Raw genomic sequence first — 26264 nt, 5'->3', positions numbered from 1 at the left:
GAAAATAAACAGTCCTAATGAAATATTTAGAAATCTATGATGCTGCTTAAAATATGAGATATTCTGTCTGAAAAAAAGCATGGATATAATCTTACAAATATAACCATAATACTTTGAGAATTCTCCTATATTGCCACATACCAGATTTATCCTTACTGCTGTTAAGACTGTAATCCTTTAGAAACCCTTTATTAAATCAATTACTTTAAACTGCCAAAGTAGTTTCATGGCTAATTCTTCTTTTTTAATGTAATTAACATTTTTACTCTTACTCACTTGAATTTAAATGATTCTGCTGTTGAATTTGTTTCCTTAACTTTGCACTTCCAGCCACATTTTAATTAATTAAAACTTCATCCAGATAGAAAGAGACAGTTATTGTGTGTTAATGGAATATCAGTGGAAAGTGCACTAATCAATAATTAATTTAATTAAGGTGTATATGAGACAATATTGCTGTATAATTAACTGAAAACCCCACAACACATGCATATTTAAATATTCATTAATAAGTTTGTTAAGAGTCTTAGATCATGCTGTTTTATGGATTTACATGGCATGTATAAAATTAAAAGCATTTGCTAGAGAGATCCTGAAATACACATTAAATTCAGTTCTTAATGATTTTGACAGTCATGTGGCAAATTTAGGCAATTGAAGCCCCACTAAGAATGAGAGTGTACCATCTTGGTGGTAAAATTTGCAGGAGAATTGTTTTAACATTTGGTAGATGTGTAATAAACCCTACAACATGAAGTTGTATGTGAGAAAACACACTCTATACCTGAAAAAATGTGCCTCAGAAAAGATCATGAATAATGAAAGTATTTTTGCAATTCCACAGCTGAAGCTGGCTCATTCCACTAACATGATGTTCAGACACCCTACTTATTAAGGACTCTGTTCTGTTAATATTGATGAAGTTACCTCATTTGCTTATTGTGAATGACTTTTCATGAGAATTTACCAATGAATATGCTATTTAAAGGTGCTGCTGATTTGATACATTTGCTAAACTTTTAAATTCCCAATAAATAATATTGTCATGTTTCCTCTGTGTTCAAAATTCATTACAGTTCGTGTAATTAATGATTATCAGACTGAAGTGACTATTTTTAGCAGGGTATTTCAAATCCATAAAGTTTTATAATTAAAAGGACAATGTCTTCTTTGAATATCCTAATAATATTCTATCTACCAGATGTTCTACACAAAAGCTTGACTTTATGAAGGACTCTTAAAACTGTGGCACAAATCTGACTCTCAGACTAAGTTTTAATGAAGTTAAATCTTCAATATTGTTCATTGGTAATGAAGAATTTTAAAAGTTAAGTAATTGTCATGAAGAATTGAGGTGCTTTTAATAATGGAGTCCAACCAGATCTGGCAGATGGAAGACTGAGAGTTTTATGATGCTGAAGTTTTGGAGAAAGACTAGACAAGTACCTTACAGTAGCTGTCTAATTTTAAATGGCTTGTATTTGGTGAGATTAATTTTCACCTATGTTGATTGCATATTCAGTATATGGTTGGAGGTAATTGATGTTAATAACAGCTGAGATTTTTTTTAACATTTATTTCATATAGATATGATGGCTTGAACAATAGCTTGAAAAGCTAATCATCTTAATTCTCTGGCCAACTTCTCGACTCAGTACACTCTTTAATTATATGATTTATTTTTTTACATGTTTAGCAATACAGTTTTTTGGATTGGCATCATAAGGCAATATTTGGTATAAGCATTCATTAATAAGTGTTATCTTTTTTCAGGGGATGTTATTTACATAGAGCCACACGTTTACTGTGAAAAAATGTATAGATCCTGTTTTCTGCACTGTGTAAGAGGAAAGATTGCAAGCTTTCTATTTCAGAATGATGTATATTAATTATACATTATTTATTCTGCATAGCTTATTTTTACAAATTGGTTGAGCAATTTCTCCCCCATCTCCTCTCCAGTTTGTTAAATTTCAGGTTTCAAACCCTGGTCAGTACTTCCACAGAAAGCTGTTAATCACAGTGCTAGTTAAGACTGATTTTGAAATATGTTTTTCAGAACTTCAAATTCCTATTCAGTTTCTGCATTACTCCTTCGACATCTGAGCCTGTTATTTAAAACAGGAGGTAACACTGGAAATTGCAGTGTCACAATATTATGGAAATAATATTGAAAAACAGTGGAAATTGAAGAACAAACAGTGGAAATTGAAGAACCAACACAGAGAGCTGTTTTCTGGCCTTTTTGGAGCTCATGCCTGTGAAATTCAGGTGTGGTCTCACACGATGGGTCCATGAAGACCGCATCCAAAAAGGAAATCTTTGTCATGCTGTGAGATCTGCTGAGCAGCCAAGTCCCCAGACACAGCCCTCTCCTGGCAAATACAGGGCTCCTGGTAAGCTCCTGCCTGGGGTGGTCGGGACATCTTCCCAGGTAAGTGCTCTCCCAAATTTGAGTCCCCATAGCATCCAGCATTGTCCTCAATATCAAATACTTGCATTTTAAGAATGTTCATCTCTTGCTCAGTTCTGTTAAACTCCAGCTTGCCTATTTTAAGGTCTTCATTCAGTAGTAATTGCAACTCTTTTACATACAGTTAATTTTTCAGCTCAAATACAGAGTGTTTTCCCCTGCAAGGTGTCTCTAAATGCTGCATGTTCTGCCTTAGTACAAAAGAAATTTCTTCCTATCACTACAGAGAAAGCAATCTTTGAGGACTCATGGCTCTAACGGCCCTCAGTGAGAGAGGGAACTCAGATGTCACCTGAAATCCATCTAATAGTAATTTCAGTACTCTGCCTGAGTTGAATACCTAATGTGCCTGTCACCTTCTCAAAATCACATTTAACACAGGGAAAATTATGTGTATGTGTGACTTCATTACTCCAGGAGGACTAACACATTCAGGGAATTGGGCAGTTCCTTGCAGAAGCAGCAGTGTGGTGGACAGAGGTGAGCTACCTCCTCAGCCCGTGCTGGCAACTGCAGGTTAGCACTTAACCACTGAGCACAATACTTGTTCCATTTATCTCCTATTACTTCTTCCACCAGCACAATTAAGCTCTGCTTTTGCAGTCCTGGCTGTTTGACCAGTCCAGTCAGTGATATAAAAACTACAGAGGTCTCATTTCCTCTCTAAGGAACTTAATGAAACCCCTAAACCCATTATTTTGTGCAAAACAAGTTTATCCACAGTTGAAATTTCACAAAAAGTAGAGTCTGAAGAACCACTTAAAAAAATAATTCTTAATATTTTACCAGGGAAATAATGCCCACAGGTTGTGATAGTAAATTGTTTGAATTTGACATAAGGGAATTGTGTGGATCTTAGCTAAATGTGAAATAATGATACAGTCATACAATTTCCACCTGTGAATTCTGCTGTAGATCTCAGTGTTTTATTCTGTCTCTTTACATTGGAATCTAGTATTGGGATAATACCTGTGGAAAGGAAAGCTTTCTTCCGTCCATCCGTTGCTGATGTTGGGCCTGAAAACCTAAGACATGCATAACTTTGCTTCCCGACCAAAATAAACTAAACTCCTTCTCTGAGATAAAACAAGGCAGCAAATCTGGGCAGTTTATTTTCATCTTTGTAGCAGCTGGAGCAACACACTGCTCTTGGTGACCCATGTCAGAAAAGACCGGCTTTTGCACCAGTCTCAAGATATATCTGTGTTTACTTGTTTGTCATGAAGCTCATGGTATATCTCAAATTCTATGAAAATAGTGAGTGGTAGATGGTGTTTTATTCTTCCTGCGCAAAGCAGCCTCCCTGTTCATTTTCCTTTTCCAGAGCTTAATGGCCATTTAAGATATGTTTCTAAACTTGACCTTCTTTTTTTCTCATTACAGGAAGACTGCTCTTTTTTAAAGAATCATGCAGAAATGTGAAATCAAAAATATTGAAAGGCATTCAAAACCTTGCAAACTGTTATTATTATAAAGGATTCTATTGTTTTTATCTTTTTGTAACTTAAATATCTTCTGATGAAGAACTGTAACATGCCATGTCATACATGGAGCCTCATAAGACTTTGGCCTTATGGTTTGGATTTTTAATGCTCACTGACCAAACATAAAAGGGCCTTCCCAATCAGGCCAGCCCCTTTTGTTAAAACAAATAGACAAGTGTCTTTTTGCAGCTCTAGCACATGAGGGTGTGATGTGTCTTGCTCTGTCCAGACTCCCCATTTTAAGCTCTAGTAGATAATCCATCCTGAGCAGTTGTAAGCAGGCAGGTATATTTCCATTTCTGCTGCCAAAGCAGTATATCTTAAATGCTCTGTTATGATGCTGCTTAGAGTAAAAATAGCACCAAATATATATTACTGCCCAGAAAAGGTTTAACTATAAAAGCTGGGGGAAGGAGGAGGGAAATCTTCTATTTTCTTACTTTTTAAGCCTAAGGATAGTGACATGACATTAGTCCAATTTACTGAGCATAAAACTAAATTAAATCAATGCTTGAAGCTTTCCTTGAATATGTCTCAAATTCAGTTCATCTACCATTATTGAAAAGTATCACATTTAAGTCTTAATAATTCTTTACACTAGAGTGCTATTAATGTCATCATTATTATTATACTTTCCTATCTTCAATATATTATAGCTGTTAGAACGCAAGTGCAAAAATCAATGGCAAATTTGTATTTGATATAAAATATTCTAATCTATTAAAATTAATTTCTTTTCCTGCATTATGTTAATTACCCTCTTCCCCACCTGGGAAGAAACCCCTATTGAATTCTTGACTAGATTTAGATCTAACGTTGCTTCCCTAGAGTGCAAATCTTTAATAAAAATTCCATATTTAATGTCTCTTTTTTTCCACCTTTTGTACACAAATCATAATGAGAAATTTTAAGTGAAAGGTTTGGTTTGACCAAAAGGTTTTGAATACAGAAGACATCTGGTCTTTCATGAAATAAAAAAAAAAAAACAAACCTCCCTCAGCTCTTGCCCATGGGCAATTAAGCTGTACATATGCTATTTCAAGATTAAAAGCAGCACTGAAAACCCAGTCGTGACTGACTCTTCAACAGTTATATATACATCTAAAGAAATACCTTTGACATGCACTTTTGTTTCAAGAATTGCCTCCTTCTCTTCTTAGCTTGGGGAGAATTTTCATGCTTTCTTTATTGAGAAATTACTTTGAATAAATTATCAGTTACTGTGTAAGAACCTACATGCCAGTGAAAATTTTAATGTTTGTTTTAATTATGCCAATGATTTATTTAATTTCTTGACATCAACATCATACTAAAAATTTCTGGCTTTTCCAGACCTTTCCCTAAACGTTAGAGTAAAACTATTTGCATCAGTTACTGCCATTTGTACCATTTTGTGCAAGTCTTCATTATCTCTGTTTTTTACTCTCTCCTTTTTCCCTCCAATTTTTCTTACACAAATGAATGTCACAGAGCATGGTCATGAACTCTTGTCAGTCCAGGACCTTGAAAGAGGTATATGTACCAAAGAAAAGGGATCCATGGAAAATAGCAATTCAGAATTATTTTGAATGTCCTGTAAGAGCAAGCCTTGAGCCTAAAGGTTTAGGTTGGTTATATATCTGACTCTGCCCATTTTTAACAGTTTATTTACTTAGTTATAAGGTTATCACTATCGACAGAAAAGAGTTATTAATGCTGACGCCTTCTCAAATGCAAAGTTTCTTCTGAATTAACAGCCAGAAAATGTAGGCACACAGTTTGTGGTGATTGGGGTGGGGCTGAGCCTCATCCCCAGTGGGCACAGCTGTGAGCAGCAGGTGAGCAGCACTGACAGCAATGAGCCATGGGGTGCCCAGGGGCACTGACCAACCACCAAAGGGAGCAGAGGGCACACAGGTGCCGTGCATGAGCAAGCAGGGGTGTAAAAGGTTGGGCTGAAGAACAAGAGAAGTTTACAGCCTTCTGAAGTGATGTTACTCTGTATGGGCAGATGCCTGAAGCCTTCTGACGATGTCTGGTGTTACTCTGTAGGGTGATACTCTGTGTATCATGGCTGTCTCAACTGTGACACATGCTGTGACAAGAAAATGCACATTATTTTGTATTTTTCTTTAAATTTAATAGCATTTACTCAGGCTGCAATTGATTTTTCATAGTGAAAAATAGAAATATTTTCCCAAATGTTCTAGGTCAATTAAAAATTAGTTTAGCAAGTCTCAGAGAGGGGTCTGCAGTCAATGTGAGAATTGGGTGACACTCCTGATGTTGAGAAGATGTACAGGTGACAAGAAAGAGAAATCAGCAATATACACTGGTTCAGTCTGGAACCACTATTGCTTTCTAAACAATGAACTGCTTGTGCTTTGGGATTCTTCTTCCCTTCTCATGATCTCATCATCCCACGTTACTTGGACAGTTGGTAAGTTGTTTCCTTGAATTTTACACTAGATTTTGTTTACAGTACCTTGTTATTTTTGTTGTCTCAGACATCAAAAGTTTGAGTGTGTCTCTGTTTCTGTACTACATATGTGTGAACAAAACTCTGTTTGATGGATCATGCTCAATGTCTCTGCTTAGTTGCCCAAGCAGTGTCTGGTTTTGAATTGGCAATCTTATCATGAAGAAACATGTCTTCTTCAGTTCAGAGCCAAGTAGCTTATCTCACCTCTGAGACTGCATATCAACCTGAAGGTGTGAAATGAAATGACTTCAGTACGATCAGATCAATTTCTGCGAGAAGCCCACATCACAATGCAGGCCCACATAACTCAGCTGGCTTTGGCAGCTTGCTCAGGAGAGAGCTGGGCCTACATGTGCAGCAGCACTGAATTATTTTCCCTCTCTGGAGATGGAGAGTCAGAAAAGATCCCTTCAGGTCAGGGTTGAGGACTCATGAGGAAGTCAGCAATGCGGCAGCTAAATTTTACTTCAGTATGCTGGGCATTCAACACTTTTCAAGGCTAAGACAGCAAAGGTCAAGAGGCTAATCTTCTCAAAAGCGGATGATCACAGAAATTAATGTGACACATCCAAATGTTGCATGTGCCTTCCTAATTATCCTACCTAGTAAGTATCTTCTCCTAGATTAGAGTCCTTTCCTTTTGTGGAAAATAGTAGCACTTATTGTCTGATTATACTAGGATGTTGAAGAGCTCAAGAGTTTTCTCTTGCTTTTCCTTTTCAGACACAAATACATTACCCTTCATAGACTTACTTCATGTTAAAAACATGCTTGACTTTTTTTCACATTTAGCATGCATGTAGTAACACAATATATTGTTTTCCTTTATTACTGACAGTCAAGTTTTACTTTCCTTTCTGTAGCAATAAAAAGTAGCTTTAGTAGTACATCTGTCAAAATATTTACCTTCTAGGCCACCAACTTTAATGTCAGTATCTGCTCAGTATTTTGATTTCTGTTATCAATGCCAGAGGAAAGCAGATGACAGTAAGACTATGTATTATGCAGCTCCAAAGTTACAATAAAATATGAGTTTTGATTTGGGGTCGATCCTTAAATGTGTGCAAATACCAAACCAGATTAACAATCATTTTAAGGCTTAAAGGACTGATGTATCTAGATTACTAGTGTAACTAAATCAAAGTTTCTATAGGATAAGCATTGGTGTTAGTGCAGCACTTTTCAAGGATTCTTTTTAGTTTGGATCAGTTTGTAAGGTGTTGATGATTGTCAGGTGGATTGGGTTTGTTTGGTTTTCAAGCTCAGGTGTCATGAGTTTCTCTCAGACCATAAATAGGTACATAAAAGGGCCCTTAAAATTGTGAGCAATTATCAATGAATTATTCAAGCTCTGCAGAGAGAGGGACTGGACAGTTTCAGAGAGCTATACTTTTTTTCTATCTCCCTTCTTTTTTCATCTAAGCCTTAATGGGCTGGTGTAGGGGAGCTTTTCTGATAGGTTAACTAAAACTCATATTTTAGCACCACCACCTCTATCTCCTGCTGGGAAAAATAGGGTAACTACCCTTTGAACTTGGGCATACTTGGTATTTTTCTGCAGCTTTAAATTGAATTAAGAGATGGAGTATGTCTGTGTGGGATTGGGAAGAAGGATAAAAAAGAAGGAATCACAAATTTTTCAAAAGCCATAAATATTACATGAAGGAAGCATTATGAATGAGAGATAGTTAAAATTATTTTGTTAAGCCCACCTTCTCCTTTTACCTCTGCTCTTGTTATCAGTTTGGAGGAAGGGAATATCTATTCAACTTTCACTTACCCACATTCCCTCTGACACCTTTCACTTACCCACATACATTGTGCTCCCCATGGAGTTTTTCATCTTGTTGTAAAAATGACACTTTCAGGGATATGACTGTAGAGGCTGAAATGTTGATTACCTAGCATTAATCATTTCTGGAAATACCAGTCTCTAAAGATGCTAGTCCTCTGGGGTGCATATAATATGCACGGTGAGGAACAGACTGATAGCGCGTGTGGGAGTGTGTGGGACAGTACATATTTACTCTTGGCCATTTTGGCATTGATTTATCCTTTTGTGGTCACATTTTAAAAATATTGTTGACTTCCCATCCTAGTTAATTAATTGAAGAAGTCATCCTCTTTTCCTTTTGCTCTCTACTGGTTTCATTAATATGTAATGAAATTTCCCCTTTGTGCCTTTATTGTCAAAGTTCGAGAGCATATCTGCAGGAAAGGGTTTATACCATCAGTCTGGAATCCCACTTCCCTCTCAGCTGCTTTTCTCCATATTGATGGCATACAGGATAAACAGAACAAGTTAATTTGTAATCTTAGATAGAAAATGATAGCTGCACTGTTTCTGTCATTGAGCACTCTGCCAGTTTAAACAGCTGATTAGTCAGCTTCTGTGGAATCGATCTGAATCAGTTCCACCTGCGTGCACCCACCAGGAGCCACTTTATTGTAAATCAATCATTCTGAAAACATCTCACAAAGGGGCCAGTCCTCACTAACAAGCCATCAATTTAAACTGTCTGTCTGGAGAACTCTAGAAATTAGAAGTGCAACATTTATTCTAAAATTATGGAAGAGTTGTTTGGGTTTTATATTGTGGTGCTGTTTTTTTTCTCTTTTAAATGATAGCCTGTAATATTTGGTGCTGGTGTTGGTTTTCTTACCTTTTTTACCTTTATTTTACTCCTATGAATTGGGTCCCTTTTCAGACATCCCAAAAGTGCAGGTACTTTCTCATCAGAAAGAACAATAGGTTTGGAATTTTAACAACAATGGATGGAATGGATGGCCTTTATTACTAGAAGGCAACATTAACAGTAACTCAGAGACTTTATATCCTGCCCTTGTGCCCCTTGGGTGTTAAGATCGATCCCCAGAGTCAGAGAAGCTCTCCTTATTCTTTGACATGATGAATTGCTAAATTTTGCCTGTGCAGAGAGTGGGTCTTCCAGCTGGCAGTGGTTGGAGAATCTGCCCCAGGGGAAAGATACAGATATATGACTTGGTCTCCAAACCCTTCCTTTAAGACACTTCATACTACCCTAAATAAAAGAGAGTGGAGAAGGTATATTCTACCTTTTTTTTTTTTTTTTTTATTGGGCTGTCTAGGCATTTCACTTATGTCAACAAAAAAACTGTGAGAATCATGTTTTCCGGTTGTGTAGAATCTCCAGAGTCTTATTCAGCTTGAGAAGAAAATATGGCAGCACTCAGTTTTCAAGGTGTAGAGCAAAATACTGTGTGTGATGTTGTACTGTGTAATTACACGCTGCCACCTGATTGCATTGTCAACACTGTCTCTGATTACAAGGTAATTGCTTAGTTACTAGTTTGGTTGCAAAGCCTTTCAGAGACTTGTGTATTAATCAAGTGTCCCACTCTTGGAAATGCAGTCAAAATAGAAGTTCAGTGAGGGCTCATGTTATTGTACAGAAAGTAATTTTTCACTTGGGTTACACTGGGCCTGATCTATCTCTGCTTAACCCCAGCTGAAGTCCTCTCATCTGTCATCCCATTTATTGTAGGATACTCTGGTGACATGTCTCTTATCAAACAGTGTAGGTATTCACAGCAAGTTCAGAGCTTCAGCTTCTCTCCTTTTGCAGGGAGAAATGTGAAAGACTAAAATGTTGATGGTTAAGGACTCAATTGGTCACTTGCAAAGCAGCAAGTGCTTTTCTGACATGCATGGTAACAGCCCAGGTCATGGTAACAGCAGAGAGGTGAACATCAGAGGATGACCACCACAATCCAACCTTTGTTCAGCATTAGCTGGGTTTTGAGATGGCTAATGGAAGAGGGCACTAAGAAGCAGATCCCTCGAGGTGGGGCAGGAGTTGTAATCAAGCCAGTGTCCACCCTTACACAGCTGGCTCACTTGTAAGCACGTACCCACCTCTTTTAAAGGAGGCTCCTGCTCCTTGTCTGACTTCTGATGCCATGTTCATGTAGAGCTGGTCCAGCTGCTTGCTGTCTCTCTAAAGGTGCTTAAATTACTTCCTCTATTATGACAGGCTTGTGCTGTGTAACCAAGATGATGAACACTGTTTGGTCAACTCATTTTTCACACAAGTAATAGTTGTGTCAGTGTTGGCCATGATTTCTACTTAATTTATTTTCTACCATATGATCACAACAAACTCCCTGAGCTTATTTGTCTTTGTGATATTCATAATGACAGGTTTTGAGCTAAGCATGAATACCAGGTAGAAGACTGTGTAAGAATGGCTGTAGTTTCCTAGAAAAGAAATTATTTCAATCTGGGGAAGAAAAAAAAAAAGAAAATAATTATCTTACACTTATTTAGGAAAATAATTTATTTTATCAGTATGTGTTTGCTGTCTAGCATATATTTATTCCAGTTTCAGGGATCCACACTATCAGGGTGTGGATCTTTCCTTCTACCCTGTCCTCCTGGGACTGCTGAAAAATTCCCATGAGCTAGCAAACTATAAATGCATTCAATAGATTTCTCCATGACCATAGCGGTGAATTTTATTGCCTTTTAAAGAGCAAAGAAACAGAACTATCACTTTGTATTTTTGTTGTTTACTGATACTATAGCATTGTTGGCTAAATGCAGAGGTGTGTGTAATGAGGAACAATTACGCATTTCCCAGCTTACGCATCCAGTCCAACACAGAACTCTGCAAAAGACTACTCTATTAATTACAAAATATATCGGTCTCTCTAGCAAGAGTAACAAGACTGATCAATCCTTCTCAGCAATGAAAAATCAGACAGTCTAAAGCGTTAGTGTGGCAACAGTGTATAGTTTGGGACCTAAGAAGTGCAATGACAATAACAATAAAAATGCCCATTTATGGGGCACTTTATCAAACAAATGTCTCAGGGCACCACACAATAAAAACATAAGAAAATTATATCAAACAGAAACTTCCCTTGATTGAAGGGAAGTAATTGATCCTTTTCCCTAAAAGCATCATGAAAAAAACCAAAACTTTCATCTCTTGAGGTCTAACATAAAAGTGCAAAACCTATTTCAGATGTGCAGTGCTAACATTCTGAAGATAATTTTTTTCCTTGCTGATTCTGGATTTTTTTCTGGCAGGGCACAGAATTACGTGCCTAAAACACTGTATTGAAATTCATTTAGAATGTGCTTACCACCTTCTAATACAAAAGTTTATTTAAGGATTATAGAAAAATTACTTAAATTTGAGGAAAAGCACAAGAGATTAGCAGATCTAACCTCTGATCTTTTGGATATTATCTCTCCTTTTTAGGTATGCCAGCATCTTTGTTTCAGGTTCATGCAGGTGCCTCTTCTATGTGACTGCACCAGGTCACAAAGCAATTCCTTTCTCAAGTTCCTTTCTGTTGATACTGGAGCTCCCATCCTGCATCCAGCTGCTTGATGTAATTATGTCTGTAAATGCTTTTTTCTACCCTCTCAAAGTGCCAGAGGCACTCCTCTTGGTAGTTAGTTGGAGATGAAGATGCTTAAATATAGAATATGTCACCTCTAATGACTAATTCCACTGCCCACACTCATTTCCATGCTTAGTGTAATGTCTGTGTCAACTCTCAGGTCCAATGAATAATAATAAGCTCAATAAAGCTTTTCATCAATATACTTTTCCTGATGTTCCCCACCCACTGATATGTCTCCCATGTTTGCAGAACAGTGTGTTACCTCCAGTCATCTTTACTTGTACAAACCCAGACACTACGTAGAGAAGTGGCCAGGCAAACAAAGAAGTCTGTGAAGTCTTCACCATTGAGGAGCTTCACCAAACTGACCAGCCCAAACTGCATCATCTCTTTTGTGTGAATTCTGTCTGAGCAGCACATTTCAATGCTAGAAACTATTCAGTAGCTTTAGAAAACAGACAATTATCCAGGCAAACAGTGCTTATGCCAGCTGAGAGTCCAGAAAAGGAAGCTGCTGGTCTGTGCAAGGAGTGTGTTCTTTTGTGAAGCAAGATAAAGCAAACATACAGAAAAGCCTAAAAAGTGGTTTGGTTTCTCCAAACTTGAAAATAAATTTCACTTTTGTGTATATCAGAGACACTTGCAAAAGAGCAAATCTCTATTACTAAAGGTAATGAATAAACATGCTTTCTTTTCCTTATCCAGACAATTTAATCTAAAAGATATTAATTTTTTTTTTCCTTGAAACATGTTGTAAAGTACACATTTTGTAAATGCTTATGTCTTTGGACAAGTTTGTAATCCCTTCTGTAAAAAAGTGGTTAAATTTTATCTAGTTTGTCATCAATGGAAAACCAGAAAAAACACATCCCTGAATGTATTTTGCAGGAGTTGCAATCATTAATTGAATTATTAAACATTCATTAGCATTTATTAAATACTCTTGCTGGAATATTTGTCCCTATCAAGAGGTATTGTGCTGACTATGCAAGTGCACTTTTATCTCTAGATAGATTATAGATAATACAATAGTTTTTCTCAAAATTTTCTCTCCAGAAACAAACAAAAGTTAAAAAAAACACCTTTCATATTTAATAGTTAGAATTTCAGAGCTCTTTTAATCTTGGGCTTGAAATAAACCATGCATGCATGCAATGTCCTTTCCATTAATGACAACTTAAGTATGAAAGAGTCCAAGCACTTTCTGCCCCAAAAGAAACGGTGATGTGTTACAGTTTCAGCAATCTACATTTTGATAATTCTCTGCCTTGAAAGATAGAGGACCTTTAATGACTGATTTTAATTTAAAATACCCCTTCTACTTATAACTTTATTAATGTTCTTTTTAAGTACACCTTTTTTGCAGTAGAAGGTCTTTTTAATGACAATGAAACATATATACAATGTTTATGATCTGATTTAATGCTATTTTTAAATGAGAAAGTTATTAAAACATGAATCATGTTGCAGCTAATAAAAAATGAGAGGAATCACAGGAGCTAAGGCCCAGGCAGGAAGCTGTGGCTCTTTAATGTAGAAATATTTATTGTGAGATGCTATTAAATGGATCACAGAGACTGAGCTTTTACTTCTTTCCCATGGCCTATCCAGCAGATATGGGATTCAAACTCAAGGCACACAGCACACCTAACTCTACATTTGCACTTGAGTCTTGCATAAAAACTGTATCTGAGTGCTTCAAGGAAATGAATAAAACAAATTCACTGTAAGACAATGAATGAGTTGCAAACTAGGAAATTGCCATTTGCAGGTGATAAAACCTTTGAAGAGAGGCTTTCTAAGCTGAGGGTGCTGTGATACGTGGCCCACCTGAGAGAGCAGCCAAGCCTAGCCTGGGGTTGGAAAGCCATGGGAGCAGGCTCTGGAGCATGTGGCTGAAGCAAGAAGGAGACAGGAATGGAAAGCTGAAGAAGCCAGGAGTACTTTGAACTCTCATAATTTCTGTATCTTTGGTAAATACAAGGAGGTGTCACCATATAGACAGTATGCACCTGTAGAGAGAGCAGTAAGGGGGAAGGAGGGATATGCACCAAGAGGGAAAAGATTTTTTTTATTTTTTTCACTCTAGGTCCGTCAAAACCTGGCAGTCTGCAGTGATGGAAAAGATGCATAATATGATAAAGCTTGGTAACCAGCATGTGTGATTGAACAAACCAATGAAGAGATAATATTTGAAAGCTTTACAGCTTGGAAAGCTGTTAGCAAGCTGGTGTCCCCTTCATCATTTTTAATTTTACTTTTACTGCCCTTCATTTGCTTTGACGGGTTGATGTTGCCATGGTGCAGTTGAAATTCTCATAAAAGTGCTGTTACCCTTTCAAGATGGCTATTTTTTCCTAGGCTTTATACCACATTTTATAGTTATGTCAGAAGGTGTACTTGGTTTATGAATTCTCCAAGCTCTGAGACTGCTCTAAAAACTCCAGGTTGCAGTTCAGGCTTGCCTTTTAATTTCTGAGAATTAACAACCACTACATCAGCGTATTATTTCCCCACATAATTAGAAATCTCAAATGTATCCTTTTGTTAATATGGGTAAAAAAACCTTCTGCTTGCCCCTTACCTTTTTGATCTGTAGTTTCTTTAACAACCACAATAGAAAGCATTTTTTTCTGACTAAAGCTATGTGGCTACTTTTTATACTATCTCCCAGTTTTTAAATGATTTACCTCATGTAGGCAAATAATTCTAAAAGCTCTTTCTGCTCCTTGTGAAATGCCATACCCAGTGTTCCTAGACATACTCTCACACTTTCAGTGAAAGTTGATTCATGTCAGATGTGAATTGGTCCCATGATGCTTCTGCAATCACGATTAATTTCCCCTTCACTTGCTCTGTAGCAATTCAACTAAAAGATCTACAGGGAGAAACTCTTGTCAGTGGTGTTGTGAGTTAAACTTTTTGCAAGACGGTTTTCAAAATGATCATACACATATTGATAATCCTGAAAGACCTGTTAGTCATTAAGAATGGTCCTACATGATCCCTGCTCAGAGTGAGCAATAGGGCAACTTCACAGCTGGCTTGGAACTTAGGGGTGGGAGAGGACAGAAAGGGCCAGAAGGAACTTTTGTTGTGGACTAAAGTCCAAAAAAATTGTTCCAGAAAGATATGCCTGCTAAGGACGTCTCATGAGATTAGTTCATTAATTACCATTTCTGTTGGTTTTTTGAATAAAAAGAGGCTTTAACAGGTACTCTGTTACTGCCTTTCATGGCAATATTGCTGCTAAGGGAAGGAAGGAAAGTTTCAGATGCCACTCTGTTGAGTTGGTATTTATTGGCTTTATTTGAATCAGAAGCAAAATCAAAGCAAAACCAGAAGCTCTGATTTTGCTGTCTCTTCCAACAAGCCCTCCTGCAGGGTGCTGGGAAAGAGAGGAAGTAGTGTCATAAATGCAGCGCAAACTAATACAGAGATTAATGTAAGATGCACCCAGACACAACTATAAAAACCAGAATTTTTGCTAAACCTAGTTTGGTCCAATTTCTAGCACTAACAGAAAATTAAATGAGCAAACAATATTTAAATGTCAGAGTCAACAGGCAAACAGAAAAAAGCACAAAACTGGCATCTTACTCCTACAGGTAGTATCAGATACACCACCCCTTAGAAGTACCTTGCTGAAACAATGTGTTGAGGACCAAAACCTAGATATAATTTGATGACTCTTTAGGCAAAACATAAATAAAATCTCGGATATTTTCACTTCAGGAGGCCTACACTGTACTTTGTGTAGTCCAGCTTTAACAGGAAGAACACTGTTAAAACATTTCACAGCTTTTCTTTGCTTCTGCTTACTTTTTTACAGCATAGAGTGCTGTCCAGTGCCCTCATATTTGTATAATGTATTTTTGCATAGCACAAGGACAGTTTCCTCACACAGGACTGACTTATATCCTTTAAGTAATAGATGAACTTGGAGGGTTTTTTATGCACTCTGGTAGTTTCCTCAAAATTTGAATGATTCATTTAAAACTTGGAATTTAAAAGGAAGTTTGACTTTTAAAAACAGAACATTAGAAAACTGCATCTAGGTGTGTCAGTCATCCAGTATAGATTTGATAAGGTCATTTCAATAAGAAACTTATATTTGCTCTTGCATACACTTGTAATTTAGTGAAGAGTGAAAAGGAGGTGGGAAAAAAATGTTTGTGATTTAAGGGTATTATTACAGGATGAAGTGGCTTTTTTTCTCCTAAGTTAATAGGTTTGTTCCTGTCACTCTTGCCAGAGTCCTGTGCAGCTCTATATTGTTATTTTATTTTAGTTGAATGACACTTTAAATGTCATTGTAATCATGATGTGTCCTTAAAACTGTATCATTTTGTTTTGGTCTCTTGTTAAATACTTTCCCCCTTAATTGCCTTTTCATTCAACCAGAAGACTTATAATGGCAACCACAGCACAGCTGAGAAACAATTCATTGTACAAGTCACAGACTCTCATAATGGAGCACCTTAATAAGAGCAAGTTCTGTACTTCTTGAAGGCACAAGATAAATTAGGTTCATAGTCCATTATTTGAACAAGGGTATCTGACTTATGGCAAATCTATCTGAAAGAGTATTGTAGAATTGTATTTTATCTTTAAGAAATGTGTTTTCTAAAACTAAGATATTTGCTTCTGTTGCAGTAGAGGATTTAAACAGAAGAATTTCTCTCTAATGTTTGTTGGATCATACTAGAATGAAGAGGTAGAACAGAGCCATACATCAAACAACCAGTGTTAAAAACTTAGCATTGTATTTTATTTCAGGAGGGAAGGCTGAGCACGGAATGCTGAATGGTTTTGCCAAGAGCACACTCTCTCCCTTATTTTACCAAGCTATATATACAATGGAGAAGGTGACAGCACTCTTAAACTTTTTCTACTGCTGAAATTTACGAATGTGCACGTTTCCTCTTTCTTTTGCAAAGAACATCACACTGGCAGAGCTGGAGACTGCATTTCTCTAACTCTGTAGAACTGCTAGAATATAAAGAAAAGCAAGGCACTATTTCTGTAGATTTTTCTGTAGATGCCCTATCAGTTTGTCCTCTTTGTCAAGCATAGAGCTGAGAATGGGTGAAAAGAGAATCTGCCTTTCTTCCAAAGCCTTATTTTTTTGGCTTTTCCTTGCTGTGTGGTAACAGCTAACAAGTACCACAGGTAGTATTTTCTGTGGTGTCCATTTTCTAATGAGCAGTCTAATTTAGGCATTGAAATGATAATAAGAATTTGGTTTTTTGTGTGCCTGTCAGGCATCATCAGACAACCACTGATGTTAGTATGACCTGGAAGGGATTCAGATTTATGGTTTAACATCTGAGAAATGCTATAATGAACTGAAACTTCCTTTACAGCATCCTCTGGTTTTGGCTTAAATAATGCAATCAGATTCAATTTTCCCAGGCAAACATGCATTTCTAATTTTTACCACAATCAAGAGGTCAGCCAATTCTTTATTAATATTTCTTGATCCATGGCTAAATACACAGAAGATTTGAGGAACTAAGTTACTCTTTGTATAAAACTCTTAAGGCATAAATGGAAAGGAGATTTACTGTGATTTCTGATCCTATCTTACCAGCACCTTCATTCAACTCCCTCAGTTTCCTTGGGTGGCATGTTGAATTCCTATTCCTGGAGGAGGGATATTTCACATGGAACAAATAGATGAGGTTCCTGGTTTAAAAAAGAGTGTTTATTTTAAGTATGTAACTGACCATTCTTGCTATGTTATCTACTACTGTAATTCTGTTTACAGTGTTACTTTCTGAATACTGAGCCAATGACCAGTGCTCAAAGCACTGAGTCTCCCTGGTCCTAGAGTGGAAGAAGGCATTTTGTGCAGCCATACAGACTGCACAGCCACTGAGCTAAAGTGGAGAGAGGAACAAATCCGAGGTGAGTCAGTTTGCCATGGCTGCAATGGGTCTGCGACAAATAGGGTTTCAGGACTGCTAACAAGAGTTAATCCTGGCCATGCAGTTTCCCCCTGTCATGGATACAAATTACCTTCCTAGCAGGTGGAAATAATGGACTGCTTTACTACTTCTGGTAAAGTAGCTTTGATTTAGAGTTTTGGATATGGGGTGTTGCAGGCATTTACAGCAATTATTGGAAATTCTGCAATAGAAATTAAGTCTGTCAAAACAGGAAGACCAAGAAAAGCCATACAGCTGCTACTTCCACCTGTTAAGGGTCCATAGCTGTTGGGTACCATTTTCCTCTCCTTCTCTTTCCTAAGTACTGGGCCAGATGCTGTGCTGCTGTCACACCTGCTACTTTGTGCTCTCTTTCCTTTCAGTTGCAGACACAGACTTCTGGCCTAAGAATCCCTAAGTGAAATTAGGAGGACTGTGCATCCCTGTGTAGTTATTGTTGTGAAAAGATATCTGATATTTAAAACTTTAGTTTGTGAAGCCATTTCAGGAGCAGACTTCCTGAGTTGTGAACCCTCTTAAATATGCCAGTACAGTTTCCAAAGTGCAAGAAATATCTCCATAAAGATTACAGCCTAATGTCTAGCATTTTGAGATATTCCAGTAGGAGTATGACTTTTATTAGATTTTCTTTAAAGTTTACTCATGATAGTCTTTCCTTGATGTTCAAATATTAGCACACCTGCTTACAAATTTGAGTATTTACCGTTACCTTTTGAATAACCCCTTTCTCAGAAGAGATTAAGAGGCTCAATGATTTAACACAATTTCATATTGACAATTAAATGGATCTGTGATGTGATAGACATGACATAACATCTGCAACTGAGTATTTTGTAATAGAAAACACAAAAATATACACAGTATTGTGATTGGAATAGAGTTGATATCATTGCTGGAAAAAAAATTATTCTCTGGAGAAAAAAGTAATTAGTGTCAGTTTTCCTTCAAAAACTTTTTTTAAAAGCATTCTATTTGCCATATTAATGATATAGACCATATCTTATGTTTTAATAGCATCTGGTTGACCTCACTTTTTAATCAAAATTTTTTACTTTGCTGAATTCTGGGACTGTAATTTTATTCTTAGCTTTTTCTCTTCAGTCGCTACTGCATTTTGAGGTGTCCATGCCTGGTTTTATATCCAAGGCTTCTAAAGATTGGAGTTTGGGGATCCTGGGAGTGTTTCTTGTGGAGATTTTTTCTTGGAAGAAATTTATCATGAATAGCTGGGTGGATTCTGGTGCAGCTGAAGTGTCGGATACCAAGGCAAATGACATTGCTTAAAAATGATGGCCATGAAATGCAAGTACATTGCAAATCACTCAGCTGCAGAGTCTTGGAATAAAAGCACTACAGGGCTGATGTATGGACTGATGTTGCCATTTAATGTGGTTTCCCAGCAAACCTTTCATAAAATTCATGACTGTAGCTGACCTCTGTTACTGTGTTCCTCTTAGGGAAAAGAAAAAAGGCTATAACCCAGCTCTCTACAGCAGTGCACTGAAAAGTGATGTGTGATGTGAAGCAAGGTGAGGGGAATCATGTTCACTTCACCACAGACACTAAAGGTGAGCCTGTAGTCAAGCAGTTGATTAAATGTCACAGCATATTCGACAGTCTTCCAGGCTGACAAGGTTCTATTCTGACCAGCTTCAAACTAAGAGCCTCATTCAAATCACATTTTCTACCAGCTTTGCTCCTGTGCTGCTTTGAAAATGTTGCCTCTGTAAATGCAGAATCAGCCATCAGCTGCCAGCAGGTAACACAGAGCTCCTTTATGTTACAGTTGCCACAAAATACTAGACAAGACACTGTTTATAATCTTTTGCTCCTGAATTAGGTATAGTTATTTGGTTTTTGCTTTATGCATGGCTGTGAGCGCTGATTTTCCCTGAAATCAGCAATTCTGGCCTGTCCTAGAGAGTCTTGGCTTCTCATGTAAAAATTGGAGTACTGTTTTTTGCTTCCGCTACAGCTTACAGTCAAGGCACAGCTGCTGATGTATGTTAAGTTGCCACAGCAACTGGAAGTATATGAATGCACCAGCAGGTTGAATTTGAGGCAAAAGGGCTGGTTGGTTGACATGGTTGTGTCTGAGCCACCTTCAGAGAGAACAGAAAGTAGTAGAGGTGGAGGAAAATGTAACGAAAATGTGAAAAGAAGCAGAGTATCTAATCAGAAGGATGATGAGGAGTCATTTGGTTTCTTCCTAGCCCTGTGTAAAATGGTAAATTAAAATCCACCCCTCCTTACAACTTCCTTGTCTTTCAACATCCCACTCCTTCAAAGTACCTCTTCAAATTGTGAGAGCTGAGATGGTGTAGTCTTTCATAAGTGAGATTGATTCCTTATTTTAGGAAATGGAAAATGAGCTGTTACTGTAAGTGTGCACTTCTGTCACTACTACTAAAGCCAATTTAGCCCTTCCATTCCCTCAGGCAAAATTAATAAGCAAATGTAGGCACAATGCTTTTGGCTGTGTGTGAATCTGTGCATTTTTTTGTGGAAACAGTAAATACAAATTGAGTGCACTGTGTGTCCAGATCACCTGGGGGATTGTGATATCCCACCTACCAGCAGAGCACACCACACTCGATGTGCTTCCCCAGGAGAGTGGTGTGTTAGTCCTTAAAGGTCTGGGGCACAGCTGGGGCAATTGCTCTGTTGTTCTTGCCTCCACGTGTCTCTTCCTGTGTGTTTGTGTGTGTGGGTCTGTACATTAATGAGAGAGGTACAACTCAAAAAAGAGGCAGGAAAATGTTCTGTGATGATGAGTAAGTGATGCAGGGTTTACCTGTTGGACAATGAGCCCAAAGTTTGTTTTAAATTGGCTAGCAAAATTGCAAAACTGTCTTCCCAGCAGGGTTTTGATAGCATGTGGTGGCAGCTGCAAGTCAGAGCTTCCACAATTCCCCCCAACTTCTCACCCAAACAAGCTGTATGTATAGTAATACAGTGCAGTAGTGTAAAAAATTTACAATATAATTAATTCTTTTTATCCTGGTTCTCTCTGGACTATATAGTCCCTGCCTGTTATTTTATTTTCTCCATAGCTATTCTTGTTTTGCAGTTATTTCCTTTAGATTGTAGCTCTAAGGTCAGCCTAAGGACAAGATGTTCCTTCCAGAGATGAGTTGTGAACAGTAACAAGTAGGCTGTGTAAATGCTTCTTTCTTCTGTGTCACTTTGGAAACCTAGCTTGGGGAAAAAAATAGCCTCCTTCAACTCAGGATTTAGATTCTAAATTCAGATTTTGAGGTTGACATCACTCCTCTGATGCCTCCAAGTAAATTACAACAGAGTAGTTACAAGGTGATCCAAAGCCATGCCTATGGAAGTTGTAGTTCTCTAGGCTGAGATTGATTTTTGTAGCCACTAAGATGCAGAGGACAGGATAAGTTGTTTTGTTTTGGTTTTGGGTTTTTTTTTTTTCCCTATTCACTTGGTAATTTTTTCAATAATTCCATGCAATTTTTTCCTCTATTTTTAAAATACCATTTTGATTCAAAAACAGTGTTACAGATCTTGCATCATACTGGAACCATCTGTACATTGCTAGGACATAAATACAAGTGTAAGAGGAAAAGCTACCTTACAAAGTATTTGCTCCATGAGGGCAGAGGATTTTACCATCCAGACAGAACAATTGATTAATAGAAATGGAAGGAGTAGTTGTAGTATCACGCTCTGCTCCTCTATCTCTTTCTTCTTCTGGACAATATAAATGTGCTGGTGGTACTAAATGCCTTCATTCGTAAGTGAGTACAATAAAGATTAGTCTTTAATTATTTCTGGCATATGTCCTTTAAATTCAAAGCCTGTAAATCGCAATGGGCAAAGGGTAATATGTCTTAACAGGTTACACCTCTCGAAGGATTTGTTGATTGACATCAAAATTGTTTCCCCTCCCTCTCTTCTGACTGACAGAATGACAGGTGTGAAGTGATGGCAGTGTGCTGTAATAATGTGTCAAAAGACCTTAAATCAAGACTAATGTGGCTTCAACGATAAGCTCCCAAACGTTTGTATGGCAGAAAATGGAACTGTAGGGCAGATTCATCTTGGGACTATTATATCTTTGCACTTTCTAAAAGTGCTTTTTCGTTAGGGTCCTTGGCTGATTACAGGGCAGAGGTTTTAGGAGTATTTCTTTTTACAAAGCCACCATAGGGAGAAAAACATTTCTGAGCTGACTGCTATGACAAACTTACATCTAGTGGGGTTTTTTTTCCACAGTAATTTTAGTATATATGTAATCCAGAACATGAAATAGATAAAAGAAATACTTGTTGCAGCAGCTACTGGTGGTCACTCCTTTGGACAAAATGCAACATGTATTGCTTGAGGAAACAGTAGAAAGGCAGTGAGCACAAATAAGGGTGAATAGACAGAGAGACCCTCTCATGTGAGCCACCTCTGATGTGCAGTTGTGCAGAATTTTGTGAGCAAGAGGGAAACTGAGCTTGTAGCTGAAAGGATGATAAGGTAACTAAATCTTGATTGTATTATACAAGAATGAGTCTTTGCATGCATAAATATAAAAAAACTGAGCAAAATAGAACAGAAATTGAAGTCCAGTGAAGCGGTCCTACAAAAACCCCCAGAGACTCTGCCTAAGGAGTCTAACAATATCCTGCAGTTTGCCCACGGATCTTTTCTGAGCTTCCCAAAGATCCAGATCAGGGCCTAGTTCCTCAGTTTCTGTATTTGAAGGTACTTAAGTGGAGTGCTTGAGAGTACCAAATATTAATTTTTGTGTCCAAAATTCAAAAAGTTTTTAAACATTTCTGTATTGTCTCTTTTGCATTTGTTATACATGTTTAGTCAAAATGTTCCAAATTTTAATGAGAGAAAAATTGAATTCCTGTTGATTAATTATTTTCTTAAGAAATAAATTTTTGTGCATTAAACCTGGAGGGAATTTTAAGATAATCATTACTCAGAGATAATGGATGCTTCATGCTGAAAATTTAGAGAAAATCCCCAGCTGGATTTTAGTAATTTTCTATAAAAGTAAAATATTTTCTGTATTTAAAAATGGAAATATGTATTATTTATATGCATAAACAAATGGGAAAATTGTTTTATGATAGGTACAAGGCATAGGTGTAGAAAGACACAGATTTTTTCCCTTTAAGATGACTACTCAGAATTTACACAGGTTGCTTGGGATGGATGGAAAACCACCACTATTCCATAAATGGTGGGGGAGCCCAAACTGAAAACTGCTGGCCAGCACAATTCAATTGGAACTGAATAAGCAGTACAGTAATACTCTGTTGGTGTGAGGAGTGCATGAAGGTTAAATTAGAAGTTCTAGAGTATGAACACCGTGTTCTTTGCCCTTGGACCATTTTCACTATAGAGATAAACCAAGTTGGCAGGACAAATAGGAGAAACTTCCAATAATTCCTCATGTGCATTCCTGACCCATGAGAAAGCAGAGGGTTTAGGTTATCAGGGTTCTCTACATAAAATAAAATGAAAATAATTTAAGATCTTTACTTAATCCATGATCTCTTATTTCATTCTCAGTATTCTCTGGGACAACTATGCAGGACAAGAGGCACAGGAGGCCAGGACTTTGTAGAGAGCTCCCAGGAATTTGGTTCTTCCTTGGAGTCAGAATTTTCAGGGATGTTTTCCAGCAGGTCTGTATAGAAATGTTTTGGCTAGTTCTCAGCAATATGATGGCAGATACCCAAAAAGGAAGGATTTGTATGACAGCAGTTGGATTCTGTGAGAAGAACCCTTACCATCCCATGGTTTCTAGAAATGCTCTGTTGCTGCTCCAACTTCCTGCTTTTGTATTTCTTTCTGCTGGAACATTATGAAATAATTAGAATAGAAGGAAAACCAACTGAGGCAAAAATGAAGTAAATAAAGTTAAATAAAATAGTAAATAAAATTGAAATCCTAGACAGTCTCTTCATTCTAAAACTGTAAGTCAGTTCAAGAAAAAAATCAACACCAAAAATTACTGACTGACAGCAAAGTAATGGTCATGACAACTTTGGAGAAATGTGCTCTACCCTTCTGTCAGAGCACAACTGGGAGCTATTTTTGACAGAGGGGAGTCTATGCAAAAAAAGAGAACTGATGTCAACTTTTGTCCAGTAACATGAGTGAAATCTGGCATTTGGGAGGGGTAGTAAAGGGTCTGTGGTCATGGACAGAAATTAACAAAAAACTATGAATTAAACTCTGGAAGAATGCAAAATTAAGACTTCATTAAAATTATTGCTTAAATAAGCTGGCATGAAAGTAAGAGTATTAATAAACATTCTAATTTCTTCAGAAAAAGCCAAACCACTATTTCCTCCTTCTTATCCCAAAGCAAGGTCTAAGAGTGAGCTGCCATTGAATATTTACGAAACAAAAAATAAATGTTCTTTGAAATTTGTTCCCTTGATGAAGAGGGCAGCAGCAACTGAGCAGTGTCAATCTCTCTGCAGTCTTCTATCTACAGCTTTAAGATAAATAATTAAAAAAGAAAACCAAAAACAATGCAACAAAAAACTGGATAATCACTGCAGTTTTCAGTGCATTATATTTAGGTGTACACAGTCTCTTCGTGCTTCTGTAAACTTCCCCAGGCCATGGGGATTTTCAGTTTCATGGAAGCAGTCTCCTGGCCCATAATCATGGTCTAGAAGCAAAATCTGATTCACAGAACTGATTTTCCAGTTAGGCTGTTCCAAAATGCCTACAATCAATAAATAACAAGGCCACCAGGACACAAAATAAAGCACACAAGCATGCAGTCTGTAATTTACACTATAGACCCTATTCAATGGCAATACACTGCTAATGGCTGCCATAGAACATCTCCTTCTCACCATCCAAATGGGTCAACATGTGGGGTTTGGGAAAATTTTCCTTTTCCATTTCTTTCCCTTTATTTGTCTTTTTAACCAAGTTCTTCTAATCATGTTTGTGGAATAGCAATAATAACTGAGAAAATTAATCTGTTGCAAAAAATTGGCCTTGCTTTCTACCCAAAGAAGAACTTTTTCAACTGAGAAAAATAAATCTGTTACAAAAAATTGGCCTTGCTTTCTACCCAAAGAAGATTTTTTTTTCCTTTTTTTTTACTTAGAGGTGAAGCTGAGAGCTGGTTGTTTTGTTTGATTTCTATTTTAATACATAAAGTGCTGTGAAAACATACACTGAAGTCTAAACCCTCCATCCAAGCAGCCATTATAGGAAATATTTCTGTTGGAAAAGATGGTAACATATGAAAATATTCCTAAATCTCATTTTTTCTCTGAAGCATTACTTAACCCTCAGGCAATAAATTTCACTGAACTCACTGAAGTGAGAAATGGACCCTTTTAATAAGGCTTTTAACTACACATCTTAATGAAACTTAAACAAATGGTGTCCCTGCCACTATGTTGGCTGCATGTGTGTTTATGTATACTATGTAAGAAGAATACATATTTTTCATATTTAGAGATTTACTGTTCTATGGTAATTTTCAAACAGCACTGGAAAATAAACAGACAATTCTTTCTTTTTAATAACTGCAGTTTGCCAGCTTTCTTCTTTACCTGAGTAATGACCACCAGGAGGGGCTTCACAGCAGCTTGTTTTGTTCCTAGATCCAGAAAAATATGTGCATTTGCCTACAAGGACAGTGTGCATTTTAAGGTACATTTTTCTTTATTTGGCTCATTTGTTTCTTTCTTTCTTTAAAGACAAATCACATCTCTGACCTGTGACTGGCTAACACGTGCTGTGGGCTGTGCAAAGGGAAATTTCCAACATCCAGGCATTCACTTTGCATAAGTTAAGGCTCTGCATGCTGCTCTTGTCCCCACTCCTTTCTAATTTTAGTGAATTTTGTGCTTTATAAAACAGGCTGTTGCAAATATGAATAAATCTGTATGTCAAACCCACCCTTTTCCCCACAAATACAAATCTGAATATGAATGTCAGGACCCGTGCACATGCCTAGTTTCTGTATGAGGCATTCTGCCTATCTGGGGAAGTGATTTGACTTCTCGGTATTGCATTAGACCACTGTCATTAACGACAGAGGTGTCATTTTGATGTGATCTGGGAGGCAGTAGAAGCTTTGAAGTTGAAAGATAGAGCAGACATGGATAAATTGTGCTCGGAGTATGCTGCTATTGCACCATTATTGCTGGCAATTATTTCACCAAGTGACACATCTGATAAAAAGTCATCTGCCTTGCTGTGGAAAGAAGCCACAGTTCGCTGGAGCACATGGTAGATCTGTCGATTTCAGAGTGTGAGAAAAAGCTCATTAGCTTTGGCCTGATCATTCTCCACCCACCACAAACTCTTTTGCATTGTTTCCCCCCCATCCTCACATTTTCAGTTGGTTTCCTTTCCTGATCTAGCACTTGTGCCTTTCTGTTTTAATGTTTGGCCATTTGCTCTCTCTTCTCCACTCCACTTTCTCCAACACATCCTTTCTTAGTGATGTGCCTAACATTCTTCCTGCTTCTTCTACCCCTCTTCCTTAACAATTT

The 26264-nt window shown here is 37.4% G+C and overlaps 1 long non-coding RNA gene across 1 annotated transcript; it reads left to right on the top strand.

Annotated features, from left to right (window-relative positions):
- The first annotated feature begins 16621 nt into the window (after window positions 1–16621).
- On the top strand, window positions 16622–23414 carry LOC120510964. The gene is made up of 4 exons (XR_005629642.1): window positions 16622–16680; window positions 17583–17722; window positions 19221–19331; window positions 23299–23414. It is a non-coding gene; the product is annotated as an uncharacterized LOC120510964 (long non-coding RNA).
- Window positions 23415–26264: the final 2850 nt, after the last annotated feature.

The sequence above is a fragment of the Passer montanus genome, unplaced genomic scaffold, assembly GCF_014805655.1.
Source record: "Passer montanus isolate IOZ18808 unplaced genomic scaffold, ASM1480565v1 scaffold61, whole genome shotgun sequence".
In the NCBI taxonomy this organism is placed as follows: Eukaryota; Metazoa; Chordata; class Aves; order Passeriformes; family Passeridae; genus Passer; species Passer montanus.
The sequence above is the reverse complement of the archived record's forward strand: the minus strand, read 5'-3'. Positions and strand labels throughout refer to the sequence as shown.